The 13,047-nt window shown below is 44.7% G+C and overlaps 1 long non-coding RNA gene across 1 annotated transcript in view; it reads left to right on the top strand.

The window, feature by feature from the left end:
- The first annotated feature begins 237 nt into the window (after positions 1 to 237).
- LOC128315217 (uncharacterized) overlaps positions 238 to 13,047 on the top strand; it is a 61,782-nt gene continuing 48,972 nt past the window's right edge. Inside the window, exon 1 of the long non-coding RNA XR_008297751.1 lies at positions 238 to 1,177. This is a non-coding gene — a long non-coding RNA (uncharacterized LOC128315217). The remainder of the gene's footprint in view (positions 1,178 to 13,047) is intronic.

Consider the following 13,047-nt stretch of genomic DNA (forward strand, 5'->3'; position numbering starts at 1 on the left):
GTTCAAGCCCTGCATCAGGCTCTGGAGCCTACTTCAGATTCTGTGTCTTCCTCTCTCTCTGCCCCTCCCCCGCTCACGCTCTCAAAAAAAAATTAAAAAAAAAAAAGAAAAAAGAAACTGACCAGTAGAGTTCCCTGAGCAGATTATTTGCTCAAATTGTTGACTAACTGGTAAGGGACCTGACTAGGGTGGAATTTTCATTGAAAAAAAAAAATCAATTTCTTAGAAATTTTCAATTTAAGGTATTCTATTATCTAGCTGGAAGAGATTTCAGAAATAGTCTAGTCCAATGGTTTTCTGACTGGTATTTGTTTTGCTTTAGTAGTGGGACTGGGGCTCAGAAAGGGGAGCACTCAGGCAAGAAGACTGAATAAGTGACTGGGTGTGATTAGTACCAAGCTCTTGGAACCCCAAGCACATACTCCACATGCTTTATCTTATTTGGTCTTCACAAGCCCCTCTGCTGCCCACTCCCTGCTCTGCCCTTAGTAGGGACGTGGAGGAGGAAGGCTCCAGAAGGAGTAAGTATGTCTATCTTATTTTTAGCCCTAAAATCATATAGAACATATCTTCTAATATTACCTGATTGTTGCATGGCATTGTGTAATTATTTACTCACGCTTACCCATGTAATGCCATGATAACTGTGAGGAATGTTTGGGTATGCCTATTTTATGGAAGACACAGAGGACAAGGAGTTGCCACCCAGTCCATAAGTGGGGGGCCTGAGACCCAGCTGTCTCAGTGTTTGGACCCCCATCCAGGGACCACTGTAATCGGGAGTTATCACTCATCCAGAGAGTACCCACACTCTCATCAGTTGCCTTTTGTGCACTTTGTTCCAGTGGTGAATAACAGAGAATGTCTGTTGCTAAGCCGCAGCATTACAAAGAGCAGTGCAACTTCCTTGATTGTAGTTCATCAACCAGGGAGAGTGGAAGCCATTAAAGAGGCCAATCTGGGACTTGTAATTAATCAGGAGCAAAGGTATCTTTGAGGAACCAGCAGCGACTAGAGATGTCAGAGAAGAGAAGTTCATAACTTCATGAAGCCCCATCTTGGCCTCCACTACCGCCCGAGGCGCTGAGAAGGTAAATAGGTCTGAACCAGCCCTGCCACAAAGGACACCGGCAAAGCTATGTGGCCGATGCTAAAGTCAGCAAGGTCTGCAGTGCAGGTAAGATTCAATGCCAGGGGACCAAGGAAGTGCTCTTGGAACAAATGGTCATCTGTGGGCCCAAGGCATATGCTCCGTCTGGGTGGGGGAGCGAGGACCATGGCTGGGGGAGGCTCAGGACTGGGTCATCTCCTCCCCAGTGGACACTTTCATAACAGGTAGAATCTGGCCAGACTGATCCTGAGAGAGAGAAGGCAGTGGGAAATGCAGCTACAAGCAGGGCCATGGCTCTGTATGAGGAGCTTCAAAATGCATTCTACTTTAGCCAGTTTGTGTTCACATGGTGATTGACAGCTGCCTGAGTCTTAGAAGCAGCTAAAACTCTCTCACGATAATAATAGTGATAAAAATAATAAGAATAGCAGCACTAATTATAAGCATAAATATTATAATAACTACTATTAAGGACAGCTAACAGACAAAAACAGTTTTGAGTCTGCTAGAATTCTTTAATATTCATTATTGCATTTGCTTTTCACAAAACCCACAGGAGGCAGGCAGAGCAGGAATGGCAAAGCACACCCATTTTACAGAAAGAAGCTAAGACCCCGAGACTAGGAGTGAGTTGCTCAAATCATACGATCATTTAGTGGCAGAGCAGCCAGGATTCAGAGATCGGAGAGTAGAGGAGGAAAGCTGAATAAGTTGGGCCTGGGCTAAGCCCAATAAAGAGGGATACTGATTTCCCTTTGGAAGGCACGCATATCATTGTGCCTTCTGGGCAAGGGGACGTTGAAAGGCCATGCTGTTGAATGAGGAATCCAGAATGTCAGAGATGGGGAATGTGATTTACAAGGAACACTTTAAAAAGGGAGATGCTGGGCTCCTGAGCACTCAGTTAAGCGTCCAACTCTGGCTTTCACTGCAGGTCAGGATCTCCTGGTTCCCGAGTTCGAGCCCCACATCACACTCTGTGCTGACAGTGGGGAGCCTGCTTAGGATTCTCCCCCTCCCTCTTTCTCTGCTCCTCCTCTTGCTCATGCTCTCTCTCTCTCTCTCTCTCTCAAAAATAAATAAACTTAAAAAATTTTTGTAAAAAGGGAGATGCCTGTCTCTGGGCCTTGAGCACAGAATGGACAACATTCACAGTTGCCTTGTCCTCAACTGCATGATAGAAGCACAGAACCAATAGAGGAGAAGAATAAATAAGCCACTGAGTAGACACATGTACAGAATTGCTCTTCAAGATCATGTTTACATCTCTGGTTTGTCCCCTCCCCTGCTCTGATGGGAACTCCTGGATATCCACGACTTGATCTTCTACCTCTCTGGGTCCTCGGTGCCTGCTACATTGCCAGGCACATAGGTTGTTCAAAACATGTGGAATCCATGCATGCATGAAGGAATGAATAGAAGAATACATCAGGGGGCACCGGGGTGGCTCAGTCGGTCGAGCATCCAACTTCAGCTCAGGTCGGGAATCTCACAGTTCATGAGTTCAAGCCCTGTGTCAGGCTCTGCTGTCAGTGCAGAGCCCGCTTTGGATCCTCAGGTCTCCCCTCTCTTTCTGCCCCCCTCCCCGCTCACTCTCTGTCTCTCAAAAATAAACAAACCAACAAATAGTAAGAATAGGATTACGTCAAGAGGAAACCTTCTTTGAGATTAGGGGTGTATGTTGAGCACAACTCCTAACCGAAATGACCTGCTCCTTCATGCCAAGAACTTGGTGTCTGTGTATCTCCTCGTGGTAATATTTACCACCAATATTTACTTCTTGGAAAAGTCAGTGAGAACCACAATGTGGAGTCTGAATGACACAAGGTTAAACAGCAGCATAAGCCCCAAGGCATCACCGAGAGGGGCTACTTAATAAAAGCCACACAGCTGCCTTCCTCTGCCCATTAGGCCTTGGCAACATTACTAACCTGATAAAAAATACCAACCACCCGAAATGATGCCTGTGTATCAGTTCCAGCCCACCTGGATTCACAGGGACGACAGTGTCAGTCTAGTTCTGAGACTTCACCCAAAAGATTGTTGACTTAGATTTAAATACCCCAAAGAAGACATTTAATTCAAAGGCATATCGGGGTTCTGTATGTCAAAGCCCTGCATTAGACACCCAGGGGATAAGACAATTTTTTTTTTAATGATCAGTTAGTTTTGAGAGAGAGAGAGAGAGAGAGAGAGCATGAGCAGGGGAGGGGCAGAGAGAAGGGTACAGAAGGTCCAAAGTGGGCTGTGTGCTGACAGCAGACAACCCGATGTGGGACTCAGACTCTGGAGCCCTGAGATCATGACCTGAGCTGAAGTCAGACACTTAACCAACTAAGCCACCCAGGTGCCTCCAGGGGATAAGATGATCTAATTGATTGTTGCTTTCAAGAATTGAGAGTATGATGAAGGATAAGATAGTACCAGACAAAAAATAAATAAACGCTGAGGAAAGCATATTAATTTCCTATTGCAGCTTTAACAAATTACCACAGATTTAGTGACTTACAATGACACAAACTTATTATCGTACAGTTCTGGAGGTCAGAAGGTTAAAATGGGCCCACAAGGCTGCGTTCTTTCTAGCAGTTCTGGGGGGGAATTTCTTTCCTTACCTTTTCCACCTTCTAGAGGTTGGCTGCATTCCTTGGCTTCTAGCCCCCCATCCTGCATCTCTGAAGCCAGCCATATAGCGGCTTCTCTCCTCTCCAACCTGCTGCCTTCCTTTTATAAGCAACCCGTGATTACACCGGGCCCACATGGATAATCCAGTGTAATAATGTTCCCATTTCAAGGTTCTCCTTCTCCTTCTCCTTCTCCTTCTTTTTTTTAAGTAGGCTCCACACCCAGAGGAGTCCAACTCGGGCTGGAACTCATGACCCTGAGATCAAGACCTGAGCTGACATCAAGAGTCAGATGCTTAACTGACTGAGCCACCCAGATGCCCCCTATTTCACGATTCTTAATTGCATCTGCAAAGTTCCTTTTGCCATGTTAGATAACATGGTCACAGGTTCTGGGGATTAGGATGCGGCCACCATTGGGACCACCCCATGAAGGAACACTTAGAAGCTTTGGACGTACAAAGAAAGCTATGATGAATTCCAAAAAGAGGCCCAACTGGGCATTACAAAGGAGGCAGCATTTGGACTGGTCCTGAAGGATAGATAGGATTTTGTACAACAACAGCAACAACAACAAAAGTGGGGTGGGGGGCAGAGAAATGGTGAAAATAATCTGGTGAAAGTCAAATGTAGGAATATGTGGCAGGGAAGAACTGGGAGGCATGACAGAGGATATCATCTAAGTCAGACTGAAACCTTCTGTGCTTTGTTTGTTTGTTTAATGTTTATTTATTTCTGAGAGAGAGAGTGGGGGAGAGGCAGAGAGAGAGAGAGGTACAGAGGATCTGAAGCAGGCTCTGTGGTGACAGATGTGGAACTCAAACTTATGAACTGTGAGATGACCTGAGCTGAAATTGGACTCTTAACCCAGGCACCTTTTGTGTTCTTCATGTAGAGGGAGATCTCAAACAGTTTTTAGAAATGTCCTGTCTCTCCAGAAGATCATTCTAGTAACAGCATGAATGATGTACAAGAGAGGTAGGATGTGCAAGAAACGGCAAGGCAACCACTATGAAGTTACCGTAATAGTCAAACCACTAGATATGATCTAAGCCATTGGTAATGGGGCTGGAAAAGAGGGGAAGACTTAGAGACGCTAGAGAAGTAAATTTGTCAGGATTTGCCAACTATATGGAGAGATGAGAAATCTGGAAGAGACGGAGATAGAAATGCAATAACATGAATCGATACCCTTGTGTCTCGACTGTTAATTAGATGAACCATTAGCCAAAAAGGTACAGATTTGAGGAAGGAAGGGGGTGAGTTCAGCACAGGCTGTTGAGTTCAAGGTGCTGGAGGGATTCCAGGTAGAGACGGCAGCAGGCAGGTGCAGTTTCAGAACTGAACCTTAACTGAGAGATCAGAGCCCCTTATATCTGGCTGCCATCCATTTGTCCAGTGTAAGGGTCACAGCTGACACAAGTTTTTAAAATGAGTTCTGAGAATTGCCCTCACATGGCATAAATTCCAGTTCTTACTATTGAAGGAAGTGTAACAATAAGACCCACTAGTCTCCCCAGGCAAGTGGTTCTCAACATGACATTTCCACATGTCACAATGAGGGAGCAATTGTGGGTGCTGTCTTCAAAGGAACAAGAACAGTGCCCCTGTATACCTGTGATCAAAGTTGGCCTATGTGGGGCTCAGGCCTGTGAGCAGAGGCAGAGAGAATAAGTAAGAAACAGCTCTGCAGGGGGTGGACTTATTTCCTTCCATACACACATGTTCCAGCCAGATCCTCCTTCTACTTTCCTGTCTCCATGAGTTATTACCCTCCTTCCACTTAGATTGCTCTTTTCTCCTTCAGTTCAAAATGGATTGGCTCCAATGCCCCCTCCTCTGGGAAGTCTTCCATGGTTCACCTTCAAGGAAATCATATTTTTCCCTTACCAGTGGTTGTATTTCTTTTATGACTCTCACCTGATGTATATATTATTTTGTATTATAATCACCTGTGTATTTAAGGCTCTCTACCCCTCCAAAACCAGAATTTCCTGAGAGTGCTTGATCAATTTCTGTTAGCATGCTAAAATCTGACATAATGATTTGCACACAGTCAGTGCTCTATAAACACAGGATAAATTGGTTAAGAATGGTTGTTTGTGCACTTAGGTTGTTCCCTTCTCTCCCTTTAAAAAGTGCACTTTTTGTGACATTCTTGTGGGCAGGGATTTCTTATTACTAAACTCCTAAATTACCTCCCATGGATACCTTTTTTTTTTTTTCCAACGTTTATTTATTTTTGCGACAGAGAGAGACAGAGCATGAACGGGGGAGGGGCAGAGAGAGAGGGAGACACAGAATCGGAAACAGGCTCCAGGCTCTGAGCCATCAGCCCAGAGCCCGACGCGGGGCTCGAACTCACGGACCGCGAGATCGTGACCTCGCTGAAGTCGGACGCTTAACCGACTGCGCCACGACTGCGCCACCCAGGCGCCCCCCATGGATACCTTTCAAGTGACCGGAACATAGTCAGTTATTGTTGAATTCGTTGTGTTAATGACTTGTGACTCTCAGCAGAGAGATTTAGAATAATGATTCCTGTATGATTCTGTTGAACCGATAGCCCATGAGAGGTTAAGGACAACTCAGCCTTGACCCACGGATGGGAGAGCTAAGGCATCTTAGACACCGAAGAGGGGAGAATATGAGCCAGAAGCAGGTGGATCTTGGCAAACTGGGCAGAGGTGAGGACTCAGGATTCAGGAGGAAAACCAGCATGGGTCAGTGAGCACAGGAAAGGAAGTCTCAAGTCTTGGATGGTAGGCCTGGGTCCATTTCTGATTAGCTCTGTGCCCTTGAGCAAATTTTTCCATGACTGACTTCTCTCATCATTCAAGTTTCTACTTAAGTATCACCTTCTCATACAGGTCTTCCCTGACTATCCAAGCTATAAAATATCCCCATCACCTTATTTTAGATTTGTTATAGCACCAATAGAGTATGTAAAATTCTGGCTGTATTTGCTTAGTGCTTACTTTCTGTTTCCCCTACTGGATGGAATACCAACAGATTGAGGGCCGGAACTCTGCCTGTCTGGTCCATCAGTAGCTTCATATTTTGCATTTGCCATATTCTAGGTACTCAATCTTTGTTGAGTGGTTTAACTATACACTAGAGGAAGGTTAGGGAGTAAGAACATTTCTAAGTAAGCTGATTAGATGGTTTCTAATAAAAATAATGATTTGTATTACGATTTTTAAGAAAATTCTGGCTCTCCTCACTGACCAATTGCACATTCCTTCTGTATACCTCTGATGGCTTTGGAGATTCTAAAATGAAATATAAATTTAAGAGCCCATCGTTGTTAGAGTGGCTTGCTTTTTGATGTAGTTGGTGACCTAATCCTTTCTCAAGCCTATGGAAAGTTAACGACAATTAACATCCCTTGTATTTGTTGAGGACTGTAGTTTAAAGTACATTTTCTTTTTTGATTCTACCACTACCTATGGGAAAAGGTACTGACATCTTATTTCACAGGCAAGAGAACTCAAAGCTGAGAGGGGTAACGTGACTTGCCCAGGGTCACACAGCTTGGCTGTGGTAGAGGGTCCAGTTCCCTCGATCCCGAGTCCTCTGCTTTCTCACTGCACCTCACTGCATCTTGGCCTCTGGAAAGATAAAGCTCTGTATTTAAAGCTCTGTATGAAAAACTGTTTCGGAAGACAAATTCTTCAGTCTGCACTGCCTGAGTCTTCTATGCTGACATTTCATTCTTCCCTCTGCCAAGGCAAGAACAGTCCAACTGTGCCAAAACATTGGGCTGTGAGGCCCAGTGACTGTGGTCACAGAGAGAGAGAGAACATTATGGAGGAAGGTGGAGGAGGGGTACTTGGATATTAGCGACTTGTAATTTTTTTTTTTTTTTTTTTTTTTTTACAAAGAGATGGAGACATTGAAGCCCAGAAGAGGAGGGGCCTTTCCAGTTCTCCTGAATCTAAACCTTTATTTGTTTCTTTTAAACCCTTTTTAAAGTTTATTTATTTATCTTGAGAGAGGGAGAGATCATGAGCAGGGGAAAGGCAGAGAGAGAGGGGGAGAGAGAATCCCAAGCAGGCTCTGAGGTCTCAGCATGGCACTGGATGCAGGGCTGAAACTCACAATCCATGAGATCATGGCCTGAGCTGAAATCAAGAGTTGGACGCTTAACCAACTGAGCCACCCAGGTGCCTACCGAGTCTAATTCTTTGTCTTAACTAGTCCGTGTCTCCGTGTCTCAGGAAGACACAGGGGCAGTCAAAACTGGACTTTCTGCTTAGGAAGGGGTGGGACTGGTCTGCATCTCCCCTGACCTGGTGGGGACAACCTGAACTGATGAGCAACACGGAAATAAGAGCCCTTTCTCTCAGGGAGTGGGGAAGAATGCAATCTCAGGTCTCTCAGAGCACATCCCACAGCAAAGATGCTATTGGGTGTGGCAGGGGGTGGGGATTGAAGCCAGAGTCTGGGAGTGAGTGTGATAGCCTTATGGTCTAGCCACAGGATGCTTCCACCCAAGCAAGTGGGCTAGACATAGGCGAGGCCCCTTAGGAGAGCAGTGCCAGGGAGGACAGCGCCCCAGGGGAAAACCCACCCCATGAGTCCCAGATCTAGACAGCCTCCAGGGGACAAAGGGTGTACAACTTGATTTTCTCTAAACTCACCGAAAAAGACCAGTTCAAGTCCACCACTTTGTCCTCTGCAGAGCATGGCAGGACAGGCAGGGGGATTAAAAGTGACTTCATCTGTGACAGACACTAGCACACTGGAACACTGCCGTTTTACTTCTAAAGAAGCCAACCGTTTGATCGACAAACAAGGCATTGGAAGGTGTTTTCTGATTCAGGGAATTTAACAGTATTTTCTCTGTTAGCACCTAAAGCTCTCTACACACCATCAGCATTTTGTAGTTTATTCAACGTTTACATGCCCATCACCTCACTTCATCCTGCTAACGGTTCCATGACGGGGACCAGGTTCTCATGCATTCAGTCACCGGGTTATTGTCAGGACATTCCTCTGAGCCAGGGACTGTGAAGGATGGCTGCTGGGAACTCATGTGCAAAATGTGACAGAAAGGGAAACTGAGGCTCAGGAAGCCGGTGTGGTTTTGCCTTGCGGTGCAGAGCTCTTCCATGGGGCAACTGGAACTCACACCCAGCTCTGCCAAGGGGGTGGGTCTTTCCTTGTCGGCACGTGCCCTGCTGCCCATTTCTGCACACACAAATTCAGACGATGATCAGCGTCTCCTATCGCTCTCTTCCTCTTCCTTTCTTCTCCTGATTTACATATTGCTAAATGATGAAATTATACAGTACATAATTCCACAGCAACTCTGCTGCTTAAAAAAAAAATTGGGAATGGAGTAATTAGGCAGAAAGGATTCTCAATTAGGCAGTGGATTCTGTTTCTAAAGCAGTAAATGGGGAAGAGATATTTTTTAACTGTCTCTTGAATATATTGCCACCGAATGATTGCTGCCTCGTAGAGCAGCAGCGTGGCTCTGAAATGAAACCCTGCGAGCTGGCCTCAGAGCAGTGTTTTGCGTCTGAACTTCCTGCCTGGTGCTAGACCTTCAGATTTTGAAAGTAACCTCACACTGTAGAGTCTCTGGCACCAAGATGGGCAGCCAAGACTGCCACTTCATGTAGGTGCCTTCTCTCGTTTTCCATGTTTTAAGGTGGGCGATGTGAAAGGAGCATTGAGAGAGGTCTTGCCGGGATCCTTGGCTGGGAAGCAGCAGAAAATGATGGAAAGTCATTTGGGATTCCCAGGACTGGTCTTGAATTCCTGACCTGTCACCTTCAAGTTGGGTGACCCTGCAGAATTCCACCTCTCTGAGCTTGAGGTTGTAGTGGGTAATTCCAACCCCATACAATGATAGTGAAGCTGATGGGAGGTAATGGTAGAATTTAGCATATTGGTAGGAGTCAGTGGAAAGTTCATTCTCTTCCTTAAGAGGGAATGTTCATTATGCCATTGGAAAGGGGACGGATTTGTTGAAATGACTTCCCTGTGGCATCAGAGGATGTAAGTAGAACCAATGAGTAGAAATTCAAGTCAATTATAGCTCCGCATAAAAATAGTGACATTTTGTAAAGTTGTTCAACAGTAGAGCTCATCAGAGGTGAGTTTCCCATCACCGGAAATAATCAAGCAATGGCTCAACAATTCTTCAGAAGACGTGTTTTAGAGCGGATTCCAGCTGCCAGGAAAAGTGGAACCGTTTGACCTCTTAGATCTTTCCTACAACTGAAATTTGATCATTCTTACTGTGGGCACTTTCCTGTTGTAGCACGAGGAAAAGACCAGAGACACTTAGTTCACGTGCAAGGGCTTATCTCTGCCTCAAGGAAAACGAGCCCAGATATACTAACCTTGAAGATCCCAGATTTTCTCCTTTAGCACTACTGCTATCTGTTGGTTAATACAGTGTCTCATTGTGGCCATAGGGCATGATTTCCACACTTGATCTTAGCCAAAAGGCCAAGAAGCGATATAGGAGGCCATGTTTCCAGAAGACTGTTCGAAAGAATCTGGTACTGTACTTACTTGGTTGTTCCGTGAAAGATAAGTCATTTTTTTGAGTGTGGACACCAATAGGGAGGCCACTAACTCATTATTCCAAATTCTGTATGTTCTGAGATGGACTATACCTTTGCCATAGTGGCCAGTAAAATCTTCCAAGTGTTTATAATGGGTACGCTTCAAAAAGCTAAATAGATTTGATGCCAGATTCTGAGTGAAATCCAAAGCTTAATCAACCATCTGAGGTCGACACATCTTAATATTTGCTGGTAAAGCAGAGCTTATCCTATGAGTTTTCTTGGCAAGACTCAGTCAGACTGAGATTCATTCTAAGCACATGATGGGAAAACCATTGACAAGAATAATCCCTCACATGGGTACTTACACAGCCATTACTTCAAACGTCTGTTAATTAAAAATGTATCAGTACCCCCATTTTGTAGTTGGTTACATGAATTCCCAGAAGAGATCATAAAATCCACATGTAAGAACCAAGGGTATCAGAGATCGGCTACAGTTTACAAAACAGATCAAGTCCAAATAATTTAGAGAAATTAGCAATACAACTTTTCTGGTAAAGAGATGCAGATGTGGCACTACTCTGGTGAATACAGGAAGGTCAGAAATGTGTAGCTGGGAAAGTCAAGGCAATCGAGTTAGGAAGTGACACATCGGGAATCACACAATGGCAGGATCCAAACTGACACCTTTTCCTTCTTAGCCAGGAAAGCACCAAGGAACTGGTAAACATGGGAACCTAGGGGGAAAGCCCAGTCCTCAGACTCTCTGGAAGCACTGTGCTAACTCTGACAATGTATCCTACACTTCAAAACTGAAGCCCAGGCGTCTGGGTGGCTCAGGCGGTTAAGCATCTGACTTCGACTCAGGTCATGATCTCGTGGTTTGTGGGTTCAAGCCCCACATTGGGCTTTGCGCTGTGAGTGCGGAGCCAGCTTTGGATCCTCTGTCTCCCTGCCTGTCCCCCACTTGCTCTCTCTCTCCCTCTCTCTCTCAAAATAAATAAACATTAACAAAAATAATTGGGGCCTAGCTTTAGTACATGTGCAGTAGGAGAGTATACAAGGAGGGGATCCACAGTCCTCAGATTTTAAGTGTTGACCTGGTCACCCTGATGAGAAGAATGGGATGACCAGGTAGGAGCACCTCCATAGGAAAGGAAGCAGCACACCCTTGTAGTACTAGACAATGGACAAGTGTTCGTGAAACATCTTCTCTAACAGAAGTAATTTGCATTTATCAATAGATTTCAAAGGAAACTCACATTCACTGTTTAGTTCAGTCTTTATAATAATCCTATAAAATAGTGGGGGCTGGTGTCATTACTTCCTTTTACTGGGAAGAAGCTGAAGCTTGGAGGGGCTAAGTGATGTGGATGTGGCCAGAGTTAGTAAATGGTGGTTCTTGAGTAACACTCAGCCCTTATTCCTTGTGTAGTTCTGCACCATGGCTTCCACTATTTTGAGGGGTATGTAGGAAACAGAAGGGAAGGTGTTAGGAATTTTTCTAAACATGTGAGAAGGATATCTTTGATGTACCGGGAAGGTTTATTCCCTTCCCCCTTCCACCAAACCAGAGGCAGATGTTGGGTGAAAGGAGATCAGTACCCTCAAATGGTGACAACCACATGACTGTCATGAAAACCATCCTTGCTTGCCCTTTACCCTAAATATTATTAAAGGAAAAATGGTGGAAGGATGTCAGGTGGAGGCACATGAGAGCTGTGATTCTGCGAGGCTCATCACATTCTTCCAAAAGGAAATATAAGACAGCATGTCTGATCTTCCTCATAGATCGTCTGAAGGAGCCATGATTCTTGTGCTAGTTGGAGGATATACACATGCATTCCAGAAACCATTAGACTATATGTATATATATTAGATATAGATATACAGACATGGATTTCCATATGTGTGTGAATATATATATGTGAAAAACGTATATATGAAAATTTATATGAAGACAAGGTAAATACCTCCGAAGTGAAGATTATGTTTTATAGTTTGGAACAAAGTAATCAATCCACAGTGTTTATGTGCCAGTATTAGAAATTTTTATAATATTATATAACACTTATTGACTATTATATGCTAGGTACTATACTGAAAGCTTTGATGTAATAATAACAAATCCCATGCTTTCCATATACCACACTACACTGGCAGAAAGTGTGGGGCCATGATTTTAGTCCCCAAACAGTCCCGTTCTGGTCCTTATCCACACTTGTATATCTACAATCCCCTATAAAGTTCTCTCAAACTATTTCTGAGCAGCCCGAGGGAGTGACTCACGTGTGTTCCCATACACAGCATCATTTGGCATGTTTCATTTTGCTTCTTCCCGTTATTTTTGTTGACTCTGGCAACAGACTATGGAAACACCCTCCATGCTGCTGCCCCCAATTTAAGTGCATGTAGCTGTCAAAGGTGCCGACACTACTCATAAATGCACCCTCAAAGCATTAGAGCTATCTTGTGCTGCCTTTCTCTATGTTTTGTGGAATGATGTTCCATGGGCCCCAAAGTGAAGCTGCCTGGGGCTCCTAATCCTTACAGACTTCAACAAAACCATGGTTATGTATTTATTATGAGCACTCACCTTTCTGAGCTCTGGAATGAGTTGAAGCAACAGAGACCAAGAGAGAAAGGGGTATAAGGTCCTGAGCATGGTCCCTTCTCCTTTCCTAAAGGAGGAGGACCCACCTCCACTGTCTCTTGTCCCCTAGGAACCTTCCCTCCTAGCAGGTTTCTTAGTCATTACTGTCAATAGTTCACCTGCTGACCTACC

This window comes from Acinonyx jubatus, chromosome C2 (genome assembly GCF_027475565.1).
Source record: "Acinonyx jubatus isolate Ajub_Pintada_27869175 chromosome C2, VMU_Ajub_asm_v1.0, whole genome shotgun sequence".
Lineage (NCBI taxonomy): Eukaryota > Metazoa > Chordata > Mammalia > Carnivora > Felidae > Acinonyx > Acinonyx jubatus.